General features: G+C 50.1%; 1 long non-coding RNA gene across 1 annotated transcript in view; it reads right to left on the reverse strand.

Annotated features, from left to right (window-relative positions):
* Positions 1–16097, reverse strand: part of LOC142835272 (uncharacterized) — an 18437-nt gene continuing 2340 nt past the window's right edge. Inside the window, exons 2-4 of the long non-coding RNA XR_012907768.1 lie at positions 15121–15193; positions 13090–13265; positions 1–2122 (exon numbers count right to left, since the gene is read on the reverse strand). This is a non-coding gene — a long non-coding RNA (uncharacterized LOC142835272). The remainder of the gene's footprint in view (positions 2123–13089; positions 13266–15120; positions 15194–16097) is intronic.

A 16097-nucleotide genomic window follows, 5' to 3' on the forward strand; every position in this document is an offset into this window, starting at 1 on the left:
AAGAAGCAGGCTTTAGTGTTTGTACAACCAGCGCTTTACCACCACTCAGCCTTTGACCCACATTTTTTTTTTTTTAAGATTTATTTTTAGAGCCGGGTAGTGGTGGTGCAAGCCTTTAATCCCAGCACTCGGGAGGCAGAGGCAGACGGATTTCTGTGAGTTTGAGGCCAGCCTGGTCTACAAGAGCTAGTTCCAGGATAGGCTCCAAAGCTACAGAGAATCCCTGTCTTGAAAAACCAAAAAAAAAAAAAAAAAGATTTATTTTTGGGAGGCTGGAGAAATGGCTCAGCGATTAAGAGCATTGGCTGCCCTTCCAGAGGACCCAGGTTCAATTCCCAGCACCCACATAGCAGCAGTTCACAACTGTAACTCCAGTTCAGTTCCAGGGACCCTGGCATCTTCAGACAGACATATGTGCAGGCAAAACACCGATGCACGTAAAATAAAAATAAATACACCTAAAAAAGAAAAGGATTATGTTTGGCTTGGTGGTGGCACACACCTTTAATCTTAGCATTCTGGAGGCAGAGGCAGGCAGATCTCTGTGAGTTCGAGGCCAGCCTGGTCTACAGAGCAAGTTTCAGGACAACCAAGGATACACAGAGAAATCCTGTCTTGAAAACACAAAACAAAACAAAAAATATTTATTTTCGTTCTGTGTGTTTGAATGTTTTGCTGGCATGTATGTGTAGGCCTGATGTCCACAAAAAAACAGAAGAAGGCATCAGATCCCCTAGAACTAGAGTTATGAATGGTTGTGAGCCTCCATGTGGGTGCTAGGAACTGAACCCAGGTCCTCTACAGGAGCAGCCAGTGCTCTTAACCACTGAGCCATCTCTCCAGCCCCTAACCTGATTTTATTTTTGATGGAATAAGATGTAGGACATCTTTTCAGGACGACGGATAGATGTACTTTATATATTGACATGACTAGTACCACATGACTAGACATGGTGGTTTATGCACGTAGTCCCAGCGACTAGGTAGAAAGGTTGTTTGAATCTAGGAAACTGGGTCAACATATAAATGCCCCTTTTGCTGTGGTTTGTTTTATTTTCTGAGATATGGTCTTATGGGCACTGGAGAGATGGCCCAGCCACCTTAGAAGAACTTGTTCAGAGATCCATCTGCCTCTGTGCACCCCACCCCCCAAGTACCAGGATTAAAGGTCTGAACAACCACACCCTGCTACGGTCTAGAGACTCAGAATCGATCCCCAAAAACCATGTGACAGCCCATAACTATCTGCAACTCTACACCCAGGGAATGCTGTACCTCCCTCAGGTCTCCAAAGGCACCAGGCAGGCATATAGTGCACAGACATATACATCCAGAGGCAAAACATCCACACACATTGAAAAATAAAATGCAGGGGCTAAAGAGATGGCTCAGAGGTTAAGAGCACTGACTGTTCTTCCAGAGGTTCTGAGTTCAATTCCCAGCAACCACATGATGGCTCACAACCATCTGTAATGAGATCTGGTACCCTCTTCTGGCCTGCAGGGACACATGCAAGTAGAATGCTGTATATATAATTAGTAAATAAATCTTTTTTTAAAAAAAGAAAAAAGAAAAATAAAATGTATTCCAATATTGTTTAGAGGAGATGCGGTCTCAGGTAGCTCAGGCTGGCCTTGAACTCATGTGTAGTTGAGAATGAACTTGACCTGATCCTCCCACTTCTTCATAAACACGTTGCCTGTTTATGCTCCCCTGAGGATCGAACCCGGAGCTTTCATGCATGCTAGGCAAGTAAGTACTCAACTCTACCAGATAAGCTCCTCCCCAGCACTGAAGGACCCTGTCTTAATACAAACAATCATTCAGTTGGGCATAGTGGCACATGCCTTTAATCCCAGCACTAGGGAGGCAAAGGCAGGCAGATCTCAGTGAGTTCGCAGCCAGCCTGGTCTACAGCGTGAGTCCCAGAACAGTTGAATCTACACAAAGAAACCCTGTTTCAAAAACCCGAATAAATAAATACAATCACTCACTCCATGAGTCTCTGCTCCGCAGTGGAGATTTCCTGGGCACCTGTACCAGGGCTGAGGAGAGACATCAGACTGTGGGGACCTGATTTTACTCCCCCTTCATCCGCTGGCCTCTTGTACCAGACATAGAGCTGTTCCAAGACAGAGACATAAGATCCCAACAGACCAAACCTGAGTTCCCCTTGACCTCAGAGGCAGGATACGGGCTGGCAGGGTTGCGGGGAAGGGTGCTGGGCACAGGGCAAAGTCACACTGGAGGGCTAATGCAGGCTTACCTGGAAATCCTACTGGCTGAGGGCTGGCCACGGGAGAGAAATGGTTTCTTACAGTGATAGAGTTCTGGGATCAGATAGCATGCTGGCTTTGTCACCTACCAGCTGGGACAACTGAACAAATGACCCAGCCTCATATTATATGTGTAAAACTAATGAGAGCTACTAATCATGCTGGCATCAGTGTAACGATTCAATGGGAGAATCTGCAGATGATGAAACACATGGACGGTAGCTGCCTCTGCACCCACGGTGATGGGCTGCGTTACCATCGCTGCGGTGCTCCGGCCCCGCCCATGGATCTGCGGCTGCCCACCACATCTCCCTCTTCTCATACCCCCGACTCTTTGCTTTTCATCCTTTCTTTCCCCTTTCTTGATTCTGCTCCCGCCTCCCCTTCTCCCTTGCTGGGCCATTATGGAGAATGGGAGAGACTGCTGCAGGCAGCCCGTGCTATGGAAGGCAGGAGGCCCCTCTGCAATGTAGTCTATGATTTCTCAGAAGAAAAACACCGGCTCCACCTGACCCAGAGGAACAGGCTCTGCCTGAGGGCTCCTGTGTCCTTAGACTGAGCAGGCTGGCTGAGTGCCTGAATGTTCTGGAAGGTCAGGGAGAACAGAGGGGTTCGCCTGAATAGCAGCTCTGGCACCTGTGTTTGTGTGTGTTGGGGGGGGGGGGGCTGTGCCCAGCTGGGAGGAGCCACTAGTCTGGGACTAGGAGACGGTTTGATAGCCCCTGGCTACAAAGACAGCTTGGCCCCTGGACCAGGCCTGACCCTAGTAGCCAGACCTATTCATGAGGAGAGAGGCTCCTTCAAAGACAGAGGGACTACCCTTGTGCAGGAGGCCGGAGGTGGAGAGCGAGCAAGAGTGAAGCCATAAGTTCTCCAGAAAGGTCACCGCAGGGCCCCCATTACCAGCCGTCTTGAGCTCAGGATGAGATTTTTCTCATACAGTTTTATCTACTCCCTGGACTGCCTCCAGCACGCGAGCCACTGACACGCTAAGGTCTTTACAATCGATTTCCTGGAAACGGCCACTCAGTCAGCAGTCACGTGGGACGTGTGTGTGCTACTGAGACTTGTATGGCTGAGGGCTGAGGAAACAAGAGAGCCCTAAGCCACCCTTCCACATCGTGGCAGCGTCCACCAAGAAGGGCGGGCACGCATTTCTGCCCACCGGCTTCACCAGAGGAAGCGATGGCCGAAAGACTATTCACATGCACGCAGAGAGCCCGGGCAACATGCTCCCTGGGGGATTGTTGGTGCGGTGACAATCAGAGACACCTCAACTGTCCGTCAGGCAGGGCTGTCACATTCCGAGAGTGGGTGGTGGTCCCTGGAATCGGGTAGACCTGCCATTTACTACAAAAGCTGCCTCATGCTCCCAGAGGGAGAGCAGGGGCGGAGGAGAAGCTACCGAACCAGCTGTCGGTGCTATAGCCACAAGCGGACTGTTTATGCAGAAAGCTAAGAAAAATCTAGCAAGGCTACTTCCCCCGAGAGGAAGTCCAGCGTGGACTGTTCCAAGCTAGCAACTGCAGAGCAATCCGGTCAGCCATTTGTGTAAAACCACCATGAAACAAAGAACTTGACCCCATCCATATGCGAGCATGTGTGTGTTCTCTATGTAAACACCTGGAAAGTCTGGCGTGGTACATGTGTGCGTACGGTTATTGCCAGGGACAATGGTGACACTGGTCAGGAACAGGAATGAAAGAAACTGCTTTCCTGTTGCTGCTGCTGCTGTTTCTTATTATTTATTTGCTTATTTATTTTGAAACAGACCTGACTCTGTAGCAGAGGCTGGCCTCAAACTCATGGTCCTCCCCCTGCCTCAGATTCCTGGGTACTAAGATTACAGGTTTGAACCATCAGCTCACTTTTTTTTTCTCTGTATTTTTATTTCCAAAACAAAGAGCGGAGAAAGCTGGAGCACTGCCTCTTCTGTTAGTTCTGTTTGTTGCCTGATTGCTTCCCCAGGCCTGCACTTCTGGGAAGACATGTGTCTCTCTCCCAAGTCCCTCAGCTTCCACTAGGCAAGGTGGAATCAACATCAGAATGTCACTCAAATCAACATCAGAAGGCCACTGCCACACTGGAGGGGGACAATGTTGGACTTCTGCTCCAAGTCCAATAGTGCCTGTGTAGAGGCGGCCCTCACAGAGGGAGAGCACTTCCCTGGGGACCTCCGGGAGGCATTGGTGAGGAACCCAACAAAGCGGGAATAGAATGACTTCAAACTCAGCTGCTTTTTCCGGCCCCCCATTCCCACCGATCCCTAGAAGGGTGGGAAGGGGTAAGAATAGCTTTCTTCCTGCCTTCATGTTGGCGGTCGGCCCATTGCCAGGCCTAAGCCAGAGCCAACACTCTGGCTTCTGGCTGGAGCCAAACCTGCCTCTAATGGAGTCACAAACAGTCCCCAGTGCTAGGCCAAGACCCCAAAAGTATTTATCTTGCCTGGCACTGCATTCCTTAGCCCGTCTTGCCGTGCTGGGCACAGGGCCTATTGCCCTCCAGGGCTCTCTGTTCTCAAAGAGAGGCCCTCTGGCCTGGAGACTCATGTGGCTGCCAGGACTATGATGGGTCTGGTTTCAATTTCCAGGGAGTCATTGCTTCCTCTTTCCTTGTTCTAGAGGGAAGAACAGGGACCAGGGACAAAACAAATTGGTCACAGGCCTATCCCACACCAAGAGAGCAGCTAGGCTCTGGGGACATTAGCTCATTCACAACTAATGCCCATGTCGCCCTGAATACACGGTCACAAAGAGGAGTGAGAGGAGGGAGATGGTCACGCAACCTCTACAGAGCTAGTTCTAGGACAGCCAGAGGTACAGAAGAGGAACCCTGTCTCCAAAAAGCAAGCTAAGTACACAGCAACAATAATAACAATACTAGTGATAATAAGACACTCAGAACTATCATACTTGTCCCTCTGGAACATCTGTGCCTATGTCCCCTCCCCGTCTTGATGTGCTTCCAGCAGAGATAATGATCAATACACGCTGTGGACAGAACCACAGGAGGGAGGACCTGAAGACCAACTGCTTTCGAAGCGGACTCACAAAGGGGACTCACGCAATGTCTCCCCATAGTACGTGTCCCATAAATTCCAGTAGACGTGGGGCCTGGAGGCTGTTTGGTTGTCACCAACACTGGCTTGTTTCTAGGCCAACGATTCTAGGCAGCAGGGGTAGCCACACCTAGTCTGAAGTGTTGAGCCTGGAGACAGTGGCCAGCCTCCCACTACAAGCTCCTTCCTGGCTTCAGTTGCTTATAGCAGCGCCAGCAACTCTTCTATGCAGGATGCTGCCTGCTCTGGGCTACGCATGGTCTGCTACAATCAGGGCTGTCTCTAGAGGAGGGAAGAGGCCACCTCCGGGGACCCTGTGCCCAGAAACTAATCTCTAGCTAAGAGCCAATTGGCTCCTCAGATCTTCAGTGGACTGTAGAGAACAAGGAAGGCTGTCTTTGGGGTCCTTTCTGTGCACTAGGGAAGAAACTTCCCCGGCAACAGGATTCATGATCTGAACTGGAGCTTCCTGGAAACCAAAGGACTGTCACGTCAGGGGACTGGAGACCTCAGGCCTGAAAATTCAACTCAGTGACTTGCTCTTCCTCCAGGGTCCCCTCTGGCCAAGCTTCCTGGTTGAACAATGACTCAGGGCAGAACTGCTTCCCACACCTACAGGCCAGTCCTGGTCCAGGCCATCTCAGGCCATTCTGCCCTCACACACCTGTAGGCTTGTAGTAGAGGTGATATGCCCCAAGCAGGGACAAGGGAAGCTGAAGAAAAAGCCAGCCGCCAGGGTCTCCAGGGGGACACTGTCTGTCTGCCTTCCTTCAGGCCCTTCCTGTTCCCCTCTCCCCAGGAGTGCTGGCCCTGATTCGGACCTGGGGTGAAGTTGTGTTTGTGTGGGGGGCAAGACACATGGTCTTTGTACAATCCTGTGTTCTCAGCAGGTAGGGGATGGAGCCTGAGAGCATGAATTCCTTCTTTGATACAGGGTCTCATGTAACAGCCCAGGCTGGCCCGGGACTCTGGGTCCTCCTGCCTATACCTCCTGAATGTTGGGATAACAAGTCTTTGACACCACACCTGAGCCTGCCTTTCTAAACAAGTTCCCTTTTGTGGTGCTCCCGTTGCCAACACAGGGGCCGGTGCCATCACTGTCCAGGCACAAAGACTGCACTGTGAAATATTAGTCTCTGCCGTGCGTCATTTCTTTGACAAATGTTTCTCTGGACCCCTGAAAAGAATCGAGGAACCCACCAGTAGACTAGGCTGGCCTTGAACTCTGCCTCGGCCTTCCGTGCGCTGGGACTAAAGGCGTGTGCCACCACTACCCAGATTACCACGTTTTCCATGACTATGAATTTGTGAAATTCCTGTCAATCACCTCTCTGTCTGCAGTCTCTTTCATTTACTGATAGCTCCCTGGTGCCTAGCTACGTGCCTGGCACACAGTAGGTCCAAGAGATAATTGCTGAATTAACGAATAGATGACCTTTATGTATAAAACTATTCAGACACTTTATTGTGTTCTGGAGAGCCAGGCCCAGGTCCGTGTGTGATAGGTGTGTGACCTTGGTTGCTCCCTAAACTTCTCTGTGTGAGTTTACCTGTAAACTCGGAGTCACATCCATGAATAATCTGAAAGGTTACATAAGAATCAAATGAGCTAATGTGTCTAGACTGCTTATATTGTGACTGCCACCCGCGGAATGCCATCTAAGGTGATGTCATTGTTATCCAAGGGCCCGGCAGTGAGTCCCCTCTTACTTTAATCAGACTCTGTTCAGAAACCAGTTTCTAGAGAAGAATTCCCTTTGGACCCGGGATGAGGGAAGTCTTAAGTGGTATGGGAAGTGACCCAAAATTTATACCAGGGGGATGGATAGCGGCGGACGATGGGCACTGGGGTGAGGGGCATCTGGGTAGGGTCTAAGGTGCCACAGCTTTGGCTTGTGACACCTGAGTGGAGCTGGTGCTCCTGGCCAGGCCTCACTGCCACCAGCCAAGGCTCAGAGCTGACTCACTGCCAGGAAGGGAAGTGATTAGCATGCAGGGCAGGTACCACGAGGAAAGCTGTCTCCATGCAACCGGCTCTCGATGTGGCTCTCGATGTGTTTCTCTGATTAATGTGGCAGAGAGAACATTGCAGCTTTTTTTTTTTCCCCTGAATGGTCGCCACGTGGAGCCGGAGTCATTAGCATTGCTTCTCCGGCTTGCCATGACCCCGCTGACCACTCTAAGTCGATAAAAAAGAACACGGCTGAGGCAGCTGTAAGGCTCAGGGACCCTACTTGGTGATGTAGCAGCCACGGGAGTCTTTCATGTAAAAGGTTCCTGGGCAGCCCCACCCTTCCATCCTCTCCCATTCCCAAAAAGCATCCCTTAAACTTCTGCTTTGAAACCTGCCACCTCCTGGGGATGAGAAGGAGGGTGGAGCCACTCTGGTCCTCGAGGTGGGGTCCAGGTGGGGCTCCTGGGCGGTATGAGAGTCCAGCATAAAGGAACAATCGGATGGAAATGGGGTTTGCCTAGGGTAGGGGGCGGGAGCGGGGGTGTACCTGAAGACATGGACCTTCTCCTGGGGACAACAAGTGGCTTGTCATCTGGGGTGGAAGGGCCTCTTAGGAATCCACCCTGCAAGTGCAGAGAACAGTGAGGATGCAGAGAGAACAGTGAGGATGCAGAGAGAACAGTGAAGATGCAGAGAGAACAGTGAGGATGCAGAGAGAACAGTGAGGATGCAGAGAGAACAGTGAGGATGCAGGTGCCAGAATCCAGGGCCAGAGTCGGTGGCACCGAGTTCTCTCTGCACATTCCTGCACGTGGTCGCTCCCCACCCTGGGAGCACAAAGGACTGGCCAGCTGCCGATGGCGGGAGGACCTCCTCTGCAGTTTGGCCCTGGGCTCTGTGGCACAGGTTGCTACACTATTATGGACTATTGTTTGAGGACCCGCTCTCCCCAGAAAAGCGCTACCGTCCTTTTCCACTCCTGATCTCTAGTTGTGGGTGGAGGGTCAGACTTGCTTGGAAGAACATGACGGTGGGGACAGCTTTGGCTCTCGCCAGCCCCACGTCCCCACCACGGTGCATCTGCCAGCTCCCCCAATCCAGCTATCAGCATCCTGCCTGGGAGCGGGGTGGGGGGGGGTGGGGGGGTCTTCCATCCTGCCCTACAGTCTCTCCTAGCCAGGAAGCAGCTCTCTGAGATCTGCCTGGGCTGGGAAGGGAGGAGCAAGAGCGCTAATTGTGGAGCCTGCAGGAGAAGCTGGGAGGAGGCAGCGGAGAGAGAAATCATCTTGTAATGCACCAATTACTGATCAGCTGGGATATAATTGTGGGGCTGCCATGCCGGCTGCTGGAGGTACCAGGCCTCCCTCCCTCTCATTAATCAACGGTAATCCAGAATTACGACCTTTAATGATCTGCAAAGACACTTAGGCACACACGCACACATGCTCTCCCATGGACACAAGTAATTGATAATCAACCATGTAATTGGAGGCAATAATTCTGTCCGGGCCAGATGACAGGCTCCACCCTGCCAGCAGAACAGAGCTCAAATCACGGCCAACCCCTGCCGCCGGTAGCAGTGTTGGGGGAGGAAGGACACCCCTTCTCTTCTTTAGCGGGTTTCCTCCAGTCTTCTCAAGGCGGTAAGAGTATGGCAATCAACTTTTTGCCTTCTGTTATTATATCTCTATATTATTAAAAATTTGCATGTAACTATGTATATATAGCACAGGAAATTCAAAATACCATTGCAAGACTGTACAGATGTAAAGACTGGAGTTCAGATCCCCAGAACCCACACAGAGGCAGACCTGTAGTCTGTAATCCCAGTACTATTGATAACAGGAAGTGGGGACCCGAGTCACTCTGGAAGCACTGAGGCTCATAGGCCAGCTAGCCTGGTCACGGGGTGCACATCGCGTATGCAGACATGCGTGCGCATGCACGCGTGCGCACACATACACCCACACCCACACACCCACACCCACACACACGGGGGAGGGTGTAAATAAATAAATAAACAAATAAACAAGATGGCTGCTTCCGAACTGTGCTCAGGTATGGTAGTTTCAATAAGGCTGTAATTCCAGCATCAGAAGGCAGAGTCAGGCTGATCTCTGGATCCCTACATATCTGAACTTAATTAAACTGGGCACATAACCCCCCCACACACACCCCAGTGTCTATCTATCTACATCGTATCTCCTCAGGTTTACTCCAGGGGCATCTGTGGCACCCCAACCTGCCCTAACTTTCTCATTATACAGCTATTTCAAATGTCCCTCTTGGAGGGAGGGGGATGCTCACAGAACTCAAAGTCCAAGAACTTGCAAGAAAGTTGCAGGACCTGTGAGGCCCCTGCCCTGTGACTATGGTAAATAAGTGCTGAGGGGCGAGGACTACAGAGCTGCTTGCAAGCCTGCGGGGAGCATCCAGAGACATCTTTCCTGAGTCCTTGCCAGCCCGTGCCAGGGGCGATCCAACTGCCTGCAGTCACCCTGTACGCGACCCTAACCAATTCCCTCTGCTCACCAAGCTACAGTTGGCCTGAATTATTTCTTTGGTCTGTCTTCAATGCCACATCTGAGGAGAACAGATGTCTGCCCACATCTCCCCAGGAGGAAGCATGCAACATCTTTATTGTGGGAAGCTGTTGTTTCAGTGGCCTCTTGTTCTGACTTGCATAGGAACCACCAGGCCTTTGGTAAAATGCCAACTCTGGGTCAGAAGGTGGAGGTGGAAGTCCGCCTTCCTCCAGACATCGCCCGGTGACAGTGAGAAATGGTGGTTGAGGTATCTGGTCTTTCCTGCATTAGTAGTAAGGTTTCCCACTGCGCAAGTCCTAAGTAAGCATCTGTAGACTGCAACATGAGACTGTCCTGTTTATAGAGCTCTTGTTCTGGGACAGGCTGGGTACAGTGTGGGATCTGCCAGCGACATGGGGCAGTCTCCGAGAAACTGGCAACATGACTGGTAAGTTCCTGTAGGTTCTGAAGAACAAAAGCTGCTCGGGGCAACTCAGGTGATGGGAATGCAGGAAGTCAGGAAACAGCTGTGTTTGCCTTCGAGGAGAAGAGACAGATATGCGTAAGGCCACTGTGCAGCAAGGCATGGGGTAAGATGGGTCACTGGGTAGGAAGGCCAGTCAAGACAAAACATGGCATGCGCCTTGTGGTGGGGGCCTTGTAGGCTTCAGCCAGACTAGGAGTGGGCAGAGGACATTTGAGAGCGGCTGGCAATGGTGGTAGTTATGGCCAAAAGCATGTTCTGCAGTTTCAGAAACACATGCCGCTCTTGATCTGTCAAGAGGTAAACTCCAAACCGGGCGGTGGTGGATGCCTTTAATCCCAGTACACGGGAGGCAAGGGTTGACAGATCTGTGAATTCCAGACCAGCCTGATCTACAGAGTGAATACCAGCAGGACAGTGGCAGCTACACAGAGAAACCCCGCCTTGAAAAACACAAAACAAGAAAAAGAAGCAAGCAGGCTGAGCCAGCCATGCCGAGCAAGCCAGTAAGCAGCACCCCTCCATGGTCTCTGCATCCACTCCTGCCTCCAGGTTCTTGTGCTTGAGTTCCTGTCGGGATTCCCTTCAGTGATGGACTACATACAATGTGGAAGTGTAAGACAAATAAAACCCTTTCCTCCTCAAGTCGAATTTGGTCATGGAGGTTCACCACAGCAATAGAAACCCACAGCAGAGGGAGACAGGGTCTTCACTAGGTCGCTCTAGTTGTCTGGGAACTCAATACCATCTTCCGTCTTGAACTTCTAGTATTTGAAGTCCGTCTTTCCGTGGTAAGAAATGAATCACTCTAGCTCGCATCTCTAGTTTTTTGCTTTCTTTTTAAACAGTTTTTGAAACAAGATCTCTCTCATGTGGTCCAGCATGGCCTCAGACCTGGGTAGCCAAGGATGACCTCGAACTCCTGATCCTCTTGCCCCACCTCCAAGTACTGGGATTACAAGTGTGTGCCACCATACCTGGTTTTTCTAACCCAAGTCTTTGTACACGGTAGGCAGGCACCCTACCAACTGACTCACATCCCAGCCCCATAGGGAAGATGAATGAGTGTTCACATTAGCCCTAGGGCTTCTGGCCTACGGGGATGGTTGAAAGAGATCCTAGATCCAACTACCTCTGTGTGAGGCCTCCAACTCGACTTTTTGTTGTAGTGTTGTTACTTTACGTTATTTTATGGTATGTTATGTATGTGTGAGTATGCACATCATAGTCTATGTGTGATGTATGTGTGAGTATGTATATGTACATCATACATAGTCTATATGTGAAGATCAGAGGACAGCTTGGAGGAAGCAGTTTTCGTCTTCCATGGGGGTCACAGTGACCAAACTCAGGCTTTGGGGCTTGTTGATCATCACCTTCATCCACTGAGCCGTTTTACCAACCCTGAACCTTGTTCTTACTTAGGCTGAGAATCTCTGATCAACAGCCAAGGAGTACCCAGGTTTGAGGGGAAGCATTTTGTTCTTCTTTAGATTTATTTTAATTATTATAAGCTCTATCGACCTTTTGCCAGAAGGGATCAGATCCCATCTAACTATAGATGGTTGTGAGCCACCATGTGGGTGCTGAAAATTGAACTTGGGGCCTCTGGAAGAGCAGCCAGTGCTCTTAACCACCGAGCCATCTCTCCAGCTCCAAAACATCTCATTCTTATTTTTGTGTCTATGTGTGTGTCTGTGTGAATATATACCATGTGTGTACAGATGCCCAAAGGGGCCAGAAAAGGTTCCTGGAGCTAAAGTGCCAAGTGCTCAGGAGGTAGGGACAGGAAGAACAGAAGTGCAGGGCCATCTGTGGCTACATAGGGATCTGAGGCCAGCCTGGGCTATATGAGCTAGTTCCAGGACAGGTTCCAAAGCCACAGAGAAACCCTGTCTCGAAAAAAACCACACACACAAAAAAAAGAAAGACTGCTTGCCGCTCTTCCAAGGGAGCTGAGTTTGGTTCCCAGTGCACATTTCAGGAGGCTCACACCATCTGCAAGTCTGGATCCAGGGCACCCACATCCTATGCTTGCCTCTGCAGGCATCTGCGCGCGCACATCCATTTAAAATGATAATTTAAAAAATTATATGATAATAAAAATTTAAATGATAATTTAAAATGAAATTTAAAAAAAATTGCCAGGTCTGCTTACAGCTGTATTCTGAGCAGTTTCTGTCCAATGAATGAACGTTCAGTCTCGTAGTGACTCCAGAACTACCTGACTCCAAAAATCGGATTTTACCTGCCTCCTGCGTTGCATTCCTCTCAAAGTCTAACGCGGCTGAAGCTGGTGGGTATTCTATGGCTGCTGGTGGACGCTCTGCACCTATTTACCCCACCGCAAACGAATAGTGGGACTTTCGCTCCCGGCCAGCAGGGGGCGTGCACGCATCGTGTTCTAGAAACCCCCTACCCCCCACCTCCCTAGGATGGGCCAAACTGTCTGCCTCCCCTCCTGATGGGGGAACCCATTATTTTTGGAGAGGTTCGGTCTCGACCGTAGACCCTGCTCAAGGTATTTGAAACCCGTCCTCTCACTGAATATCTGAGATGTTGATATTACGGTGTTTACAGTGATGATACTCCATACTATTTGTGTCCGTTTTATAAGAGCTACCTGGGTCCAACCCTAGACGCCTTCTTCACCTTTCTCCACCCAGGAGACCTGGGCCAGGGTCCTGGCCGAGAACCACGATTCTCAGAGAGCCGACTCCTGCCCAGTCATGCCCTAGCGGTTCTTGCACGTTCTGGGTTTGTCACCATCCCCCAAACTTCCCAGGTGTTACCTTGAGCAGGCCTGCCAGGTCCTTGTTGCCACCCGCCTGGGGCTCCAGAGGGCACATCCTGCTGGAGTTAGTTCCGGCCACCTGGTACACATTAGCGGTGTGTCCTGGGGAGATGAAGGTCGGCCAGAGGAGAGGTGAAGGGCTTTGGGTTCTCAGGCTGAGACCTGTCCGTTTGACTAGGAGAGAAAGAAAACTTGTCATAAGGAAATGGCCTTGCCTAAGGCTGCTGTACTGCAGAGGCAGAGGCAAGGTTGGTACCAGACACTCTTGGAAGTCTGTTTTAGACCTAGTAGATCATGTTCTGGAGGGGTGAGGAATTACTTCCTCCTACCCCCCCCCCCACTCCCACCCGGTCCTGCGCTGCCCAGCTTTAAGTCAAATTCCACCACCAGCTCAGAGCCTTTTCCCTGAGTTCGAGGCATTGCCTCTCTGTTGTTACTTTATTTTATTTTATTATTATTATTATTAATTATTATTATTATTATTGGTTTTGTTTTTCAAGACAGTTTCTCTGTGTAGCCCTGGCTGGCCTCGAACTCACAGAGATCCGCCTGCCTCTGCCTCCCGAGTGCTGGGATTAAAAGCGTGCTCTACCACCACCCTGCCTGTAATTATCTCTGTGCTTTCCTATTCTCTTTCTGTTAACTGCCTCATCCCCAACTGAGTTTGGACACCAGAGCTCAAGGAGAGGACTGGCATGCCAAACACCATAATTTGAACAGCCGTGCCTCCTTTTCCCCTCTAGTCTAGACCAGAGATTTGTGGCACTGTTGTTCCACACTCAAAGGTGAAAGACTCTCCCTCCCACTTCATTTCTTGATATCTGGATTTTTTTGAGGTGAAAGAAGCCTAAAGATCCTCGCCGAGGCCCTTTCTACTCTTTCTACTCTGATTTTGCTCTTTGTCGCTATATCACCCCCTAGTGGCTAACAGGAGTGTGGCATCTTGAATGAAATACTGTTAGCGCTTGGTGGGAAGAATTGCCGTGGGAAACCCACCAGACGGGAATCGGGGACAGACTTCTAAGGTGCCACGCACTTTGAAAAGGCAACCTCAGAGCTCCCGTCCTCCAGGTTCCCTCCTGGCTCGTGCATTAGGTGGGCCACCCTCACCCTAGGGTGATTTGGTTCCACGGCATCCTCTACAAAGTGCCCATTCCCCGTTGCTACGGCTGTGCACAAGACTGTGAAGCCGTGGCGTGGCCACGGTTGAAGACGCTGAGCTCCCGGATCTGAGAAGTAGAGACTGTGGTCAGCCAGCTAAAGGGCGAGCTGTTTCTGGACACACCAGACCCAGAAGCAGACCTCCTTAAGGCCGCAGTGGTTTGTGGGAGTCTCTGCTTCTCCTCCTACTGTAGGTCAATTTCCAAATGGAACCTTCTGCTGGAACAACACAACACATTCCCCTTCATCCTGTGGCAGCCCTTCCATGCCCCAGGGTGACCAGGGACCACCATGCTTTGAAAGCGGGGCGCCAGCAATTAGGAAGGCTTGTGCCTGGGATGTTTAACTCTGGCCAGGTTTTTTGTTTGTTTGTTTTGTTTTGTTTTTGGCACAGAAAGGAGACTAAATTTTCTCAGTTTTTCAAGACAGGGTTTCTCTGTGTAACAGCTCTGGCTGTCCTGGAACTCGCTTTGTAGACCAGGCTGGCCTGGAGCTCAGAGATCTGCCTCTCAAGTGCTGGGTTGAGACAGGGTTTTATGTAGCCTAGGCTGGCTTTGAACTCCATGGTGATTTTGATCTTCCTACTGCTCTTGAATCTATCTCCCGAGTACTGGAACTACAGGTCCCAGCATGCCTGGCTTACACCTTGCTGGGGCTCCAAGGTAGAGTCCATCATGACAGGTGGGTTCAGGCAGAAGTTGGAGACAGCTGGTCACAGAGTGTCTGCAGTCAGGAAGAAGCAGAGAACCCAATAAATGCTTCCTAGAAATTAAACCTTCCTAGAAGTACTCTCAGAGACACACCCAGAGAAACGTTTCCATGGTGATTCTAAATCTATCAAGCTGACATGAATATTAACTATACTAACCAGAGTGACTCTTAGGGGCTCAGCATGTCTGCCACGTCGGTAATTATTGTTGGAGCCACGCACAGGCAGGAAACTGAAAACCAAAACAGATGGGTTAATGATGTAAAGGCATAACAAGAGGCTCTGTTAGGATTTGAACCAAGAGCCAGTTCTTCCTTTTTTTTTTTATTTACTTATTATGTATACAATATTCAGTTTGTGTGTATGCCTGCAGGCCAGAAGAGGGCACCAGACCTCATTACAGATGGTTGTGAGCCACCATGTGGTTGCTGGGAATTGAACTCAGGACCTTTGGAAGAGCAGGAAATGCTCTTAACCACTGAGCCATCTCTCCAGCCCCTTGTTTTTGTTTTTTGAGACAGGATTTCTTTGTGTAGCTCTGGCTGTCCTGGACCTCACTCTGTAGACACGGCTGGCTTCGAACCAACCAAGAGATCTGCCTTCCTCTGCCTCCCCAGTGCTTGAATTAAAAGCATGGGCCACCACAGAAGCCGCTCTTTCTACTGTATTCTTTTCTTTCTTTTATATGATTTTTGAGTAAAATGTTCCAACATTTTACCCAATCAAAGGAGGGTCTAAATAATACATATATCATTTTACTAATAATAAGACTTTTATATTATAAAAGTTCACATTTATAAACAGCATGTGGTGGTATACACCTGTAAGCCCAGCAGTAAAGGAGGTAGAAGCAGGAGGATCGGAAGTTCAAAGTTATCCTTGGCCTTATAGCAAGTTTGAGGCAAGTATGGAACACAGGAGATTCGAAAACAAAAGTTGAAAATTACCCTAACAAGCCAGAAGGTAAGTTTTTTCCTCCAGACAGAATCTACATAGTCCTGGACGTCCTGGAGCTCATTCTGTAAACCAGGCCGGCCTTGAACCAGGAGATCTGCCTGCCTCTGCCTCCCAAGTGCTGGGGCTAAGAGTGTGTACCACCACTACCCGGTGGTACCTGCCTTTAATCCCAGAATTTA

This window comes from Microtus pennsylvanicus, chromosome 14 (genome assembly GCF_037038515.1).
Source record: "Microtus pennsylvanicus isolate mMicPen1 chromosome 14, mMicPen1.hap1, whole genome shotgun sequence".
NCBI classification, from domain to species: domain Eukaryota; kingdom Metazoa; phylum Chordata; class Mammalia; order Rodentia; family Cricetidae; genus Microtus; species Microtus pennsylvanicus.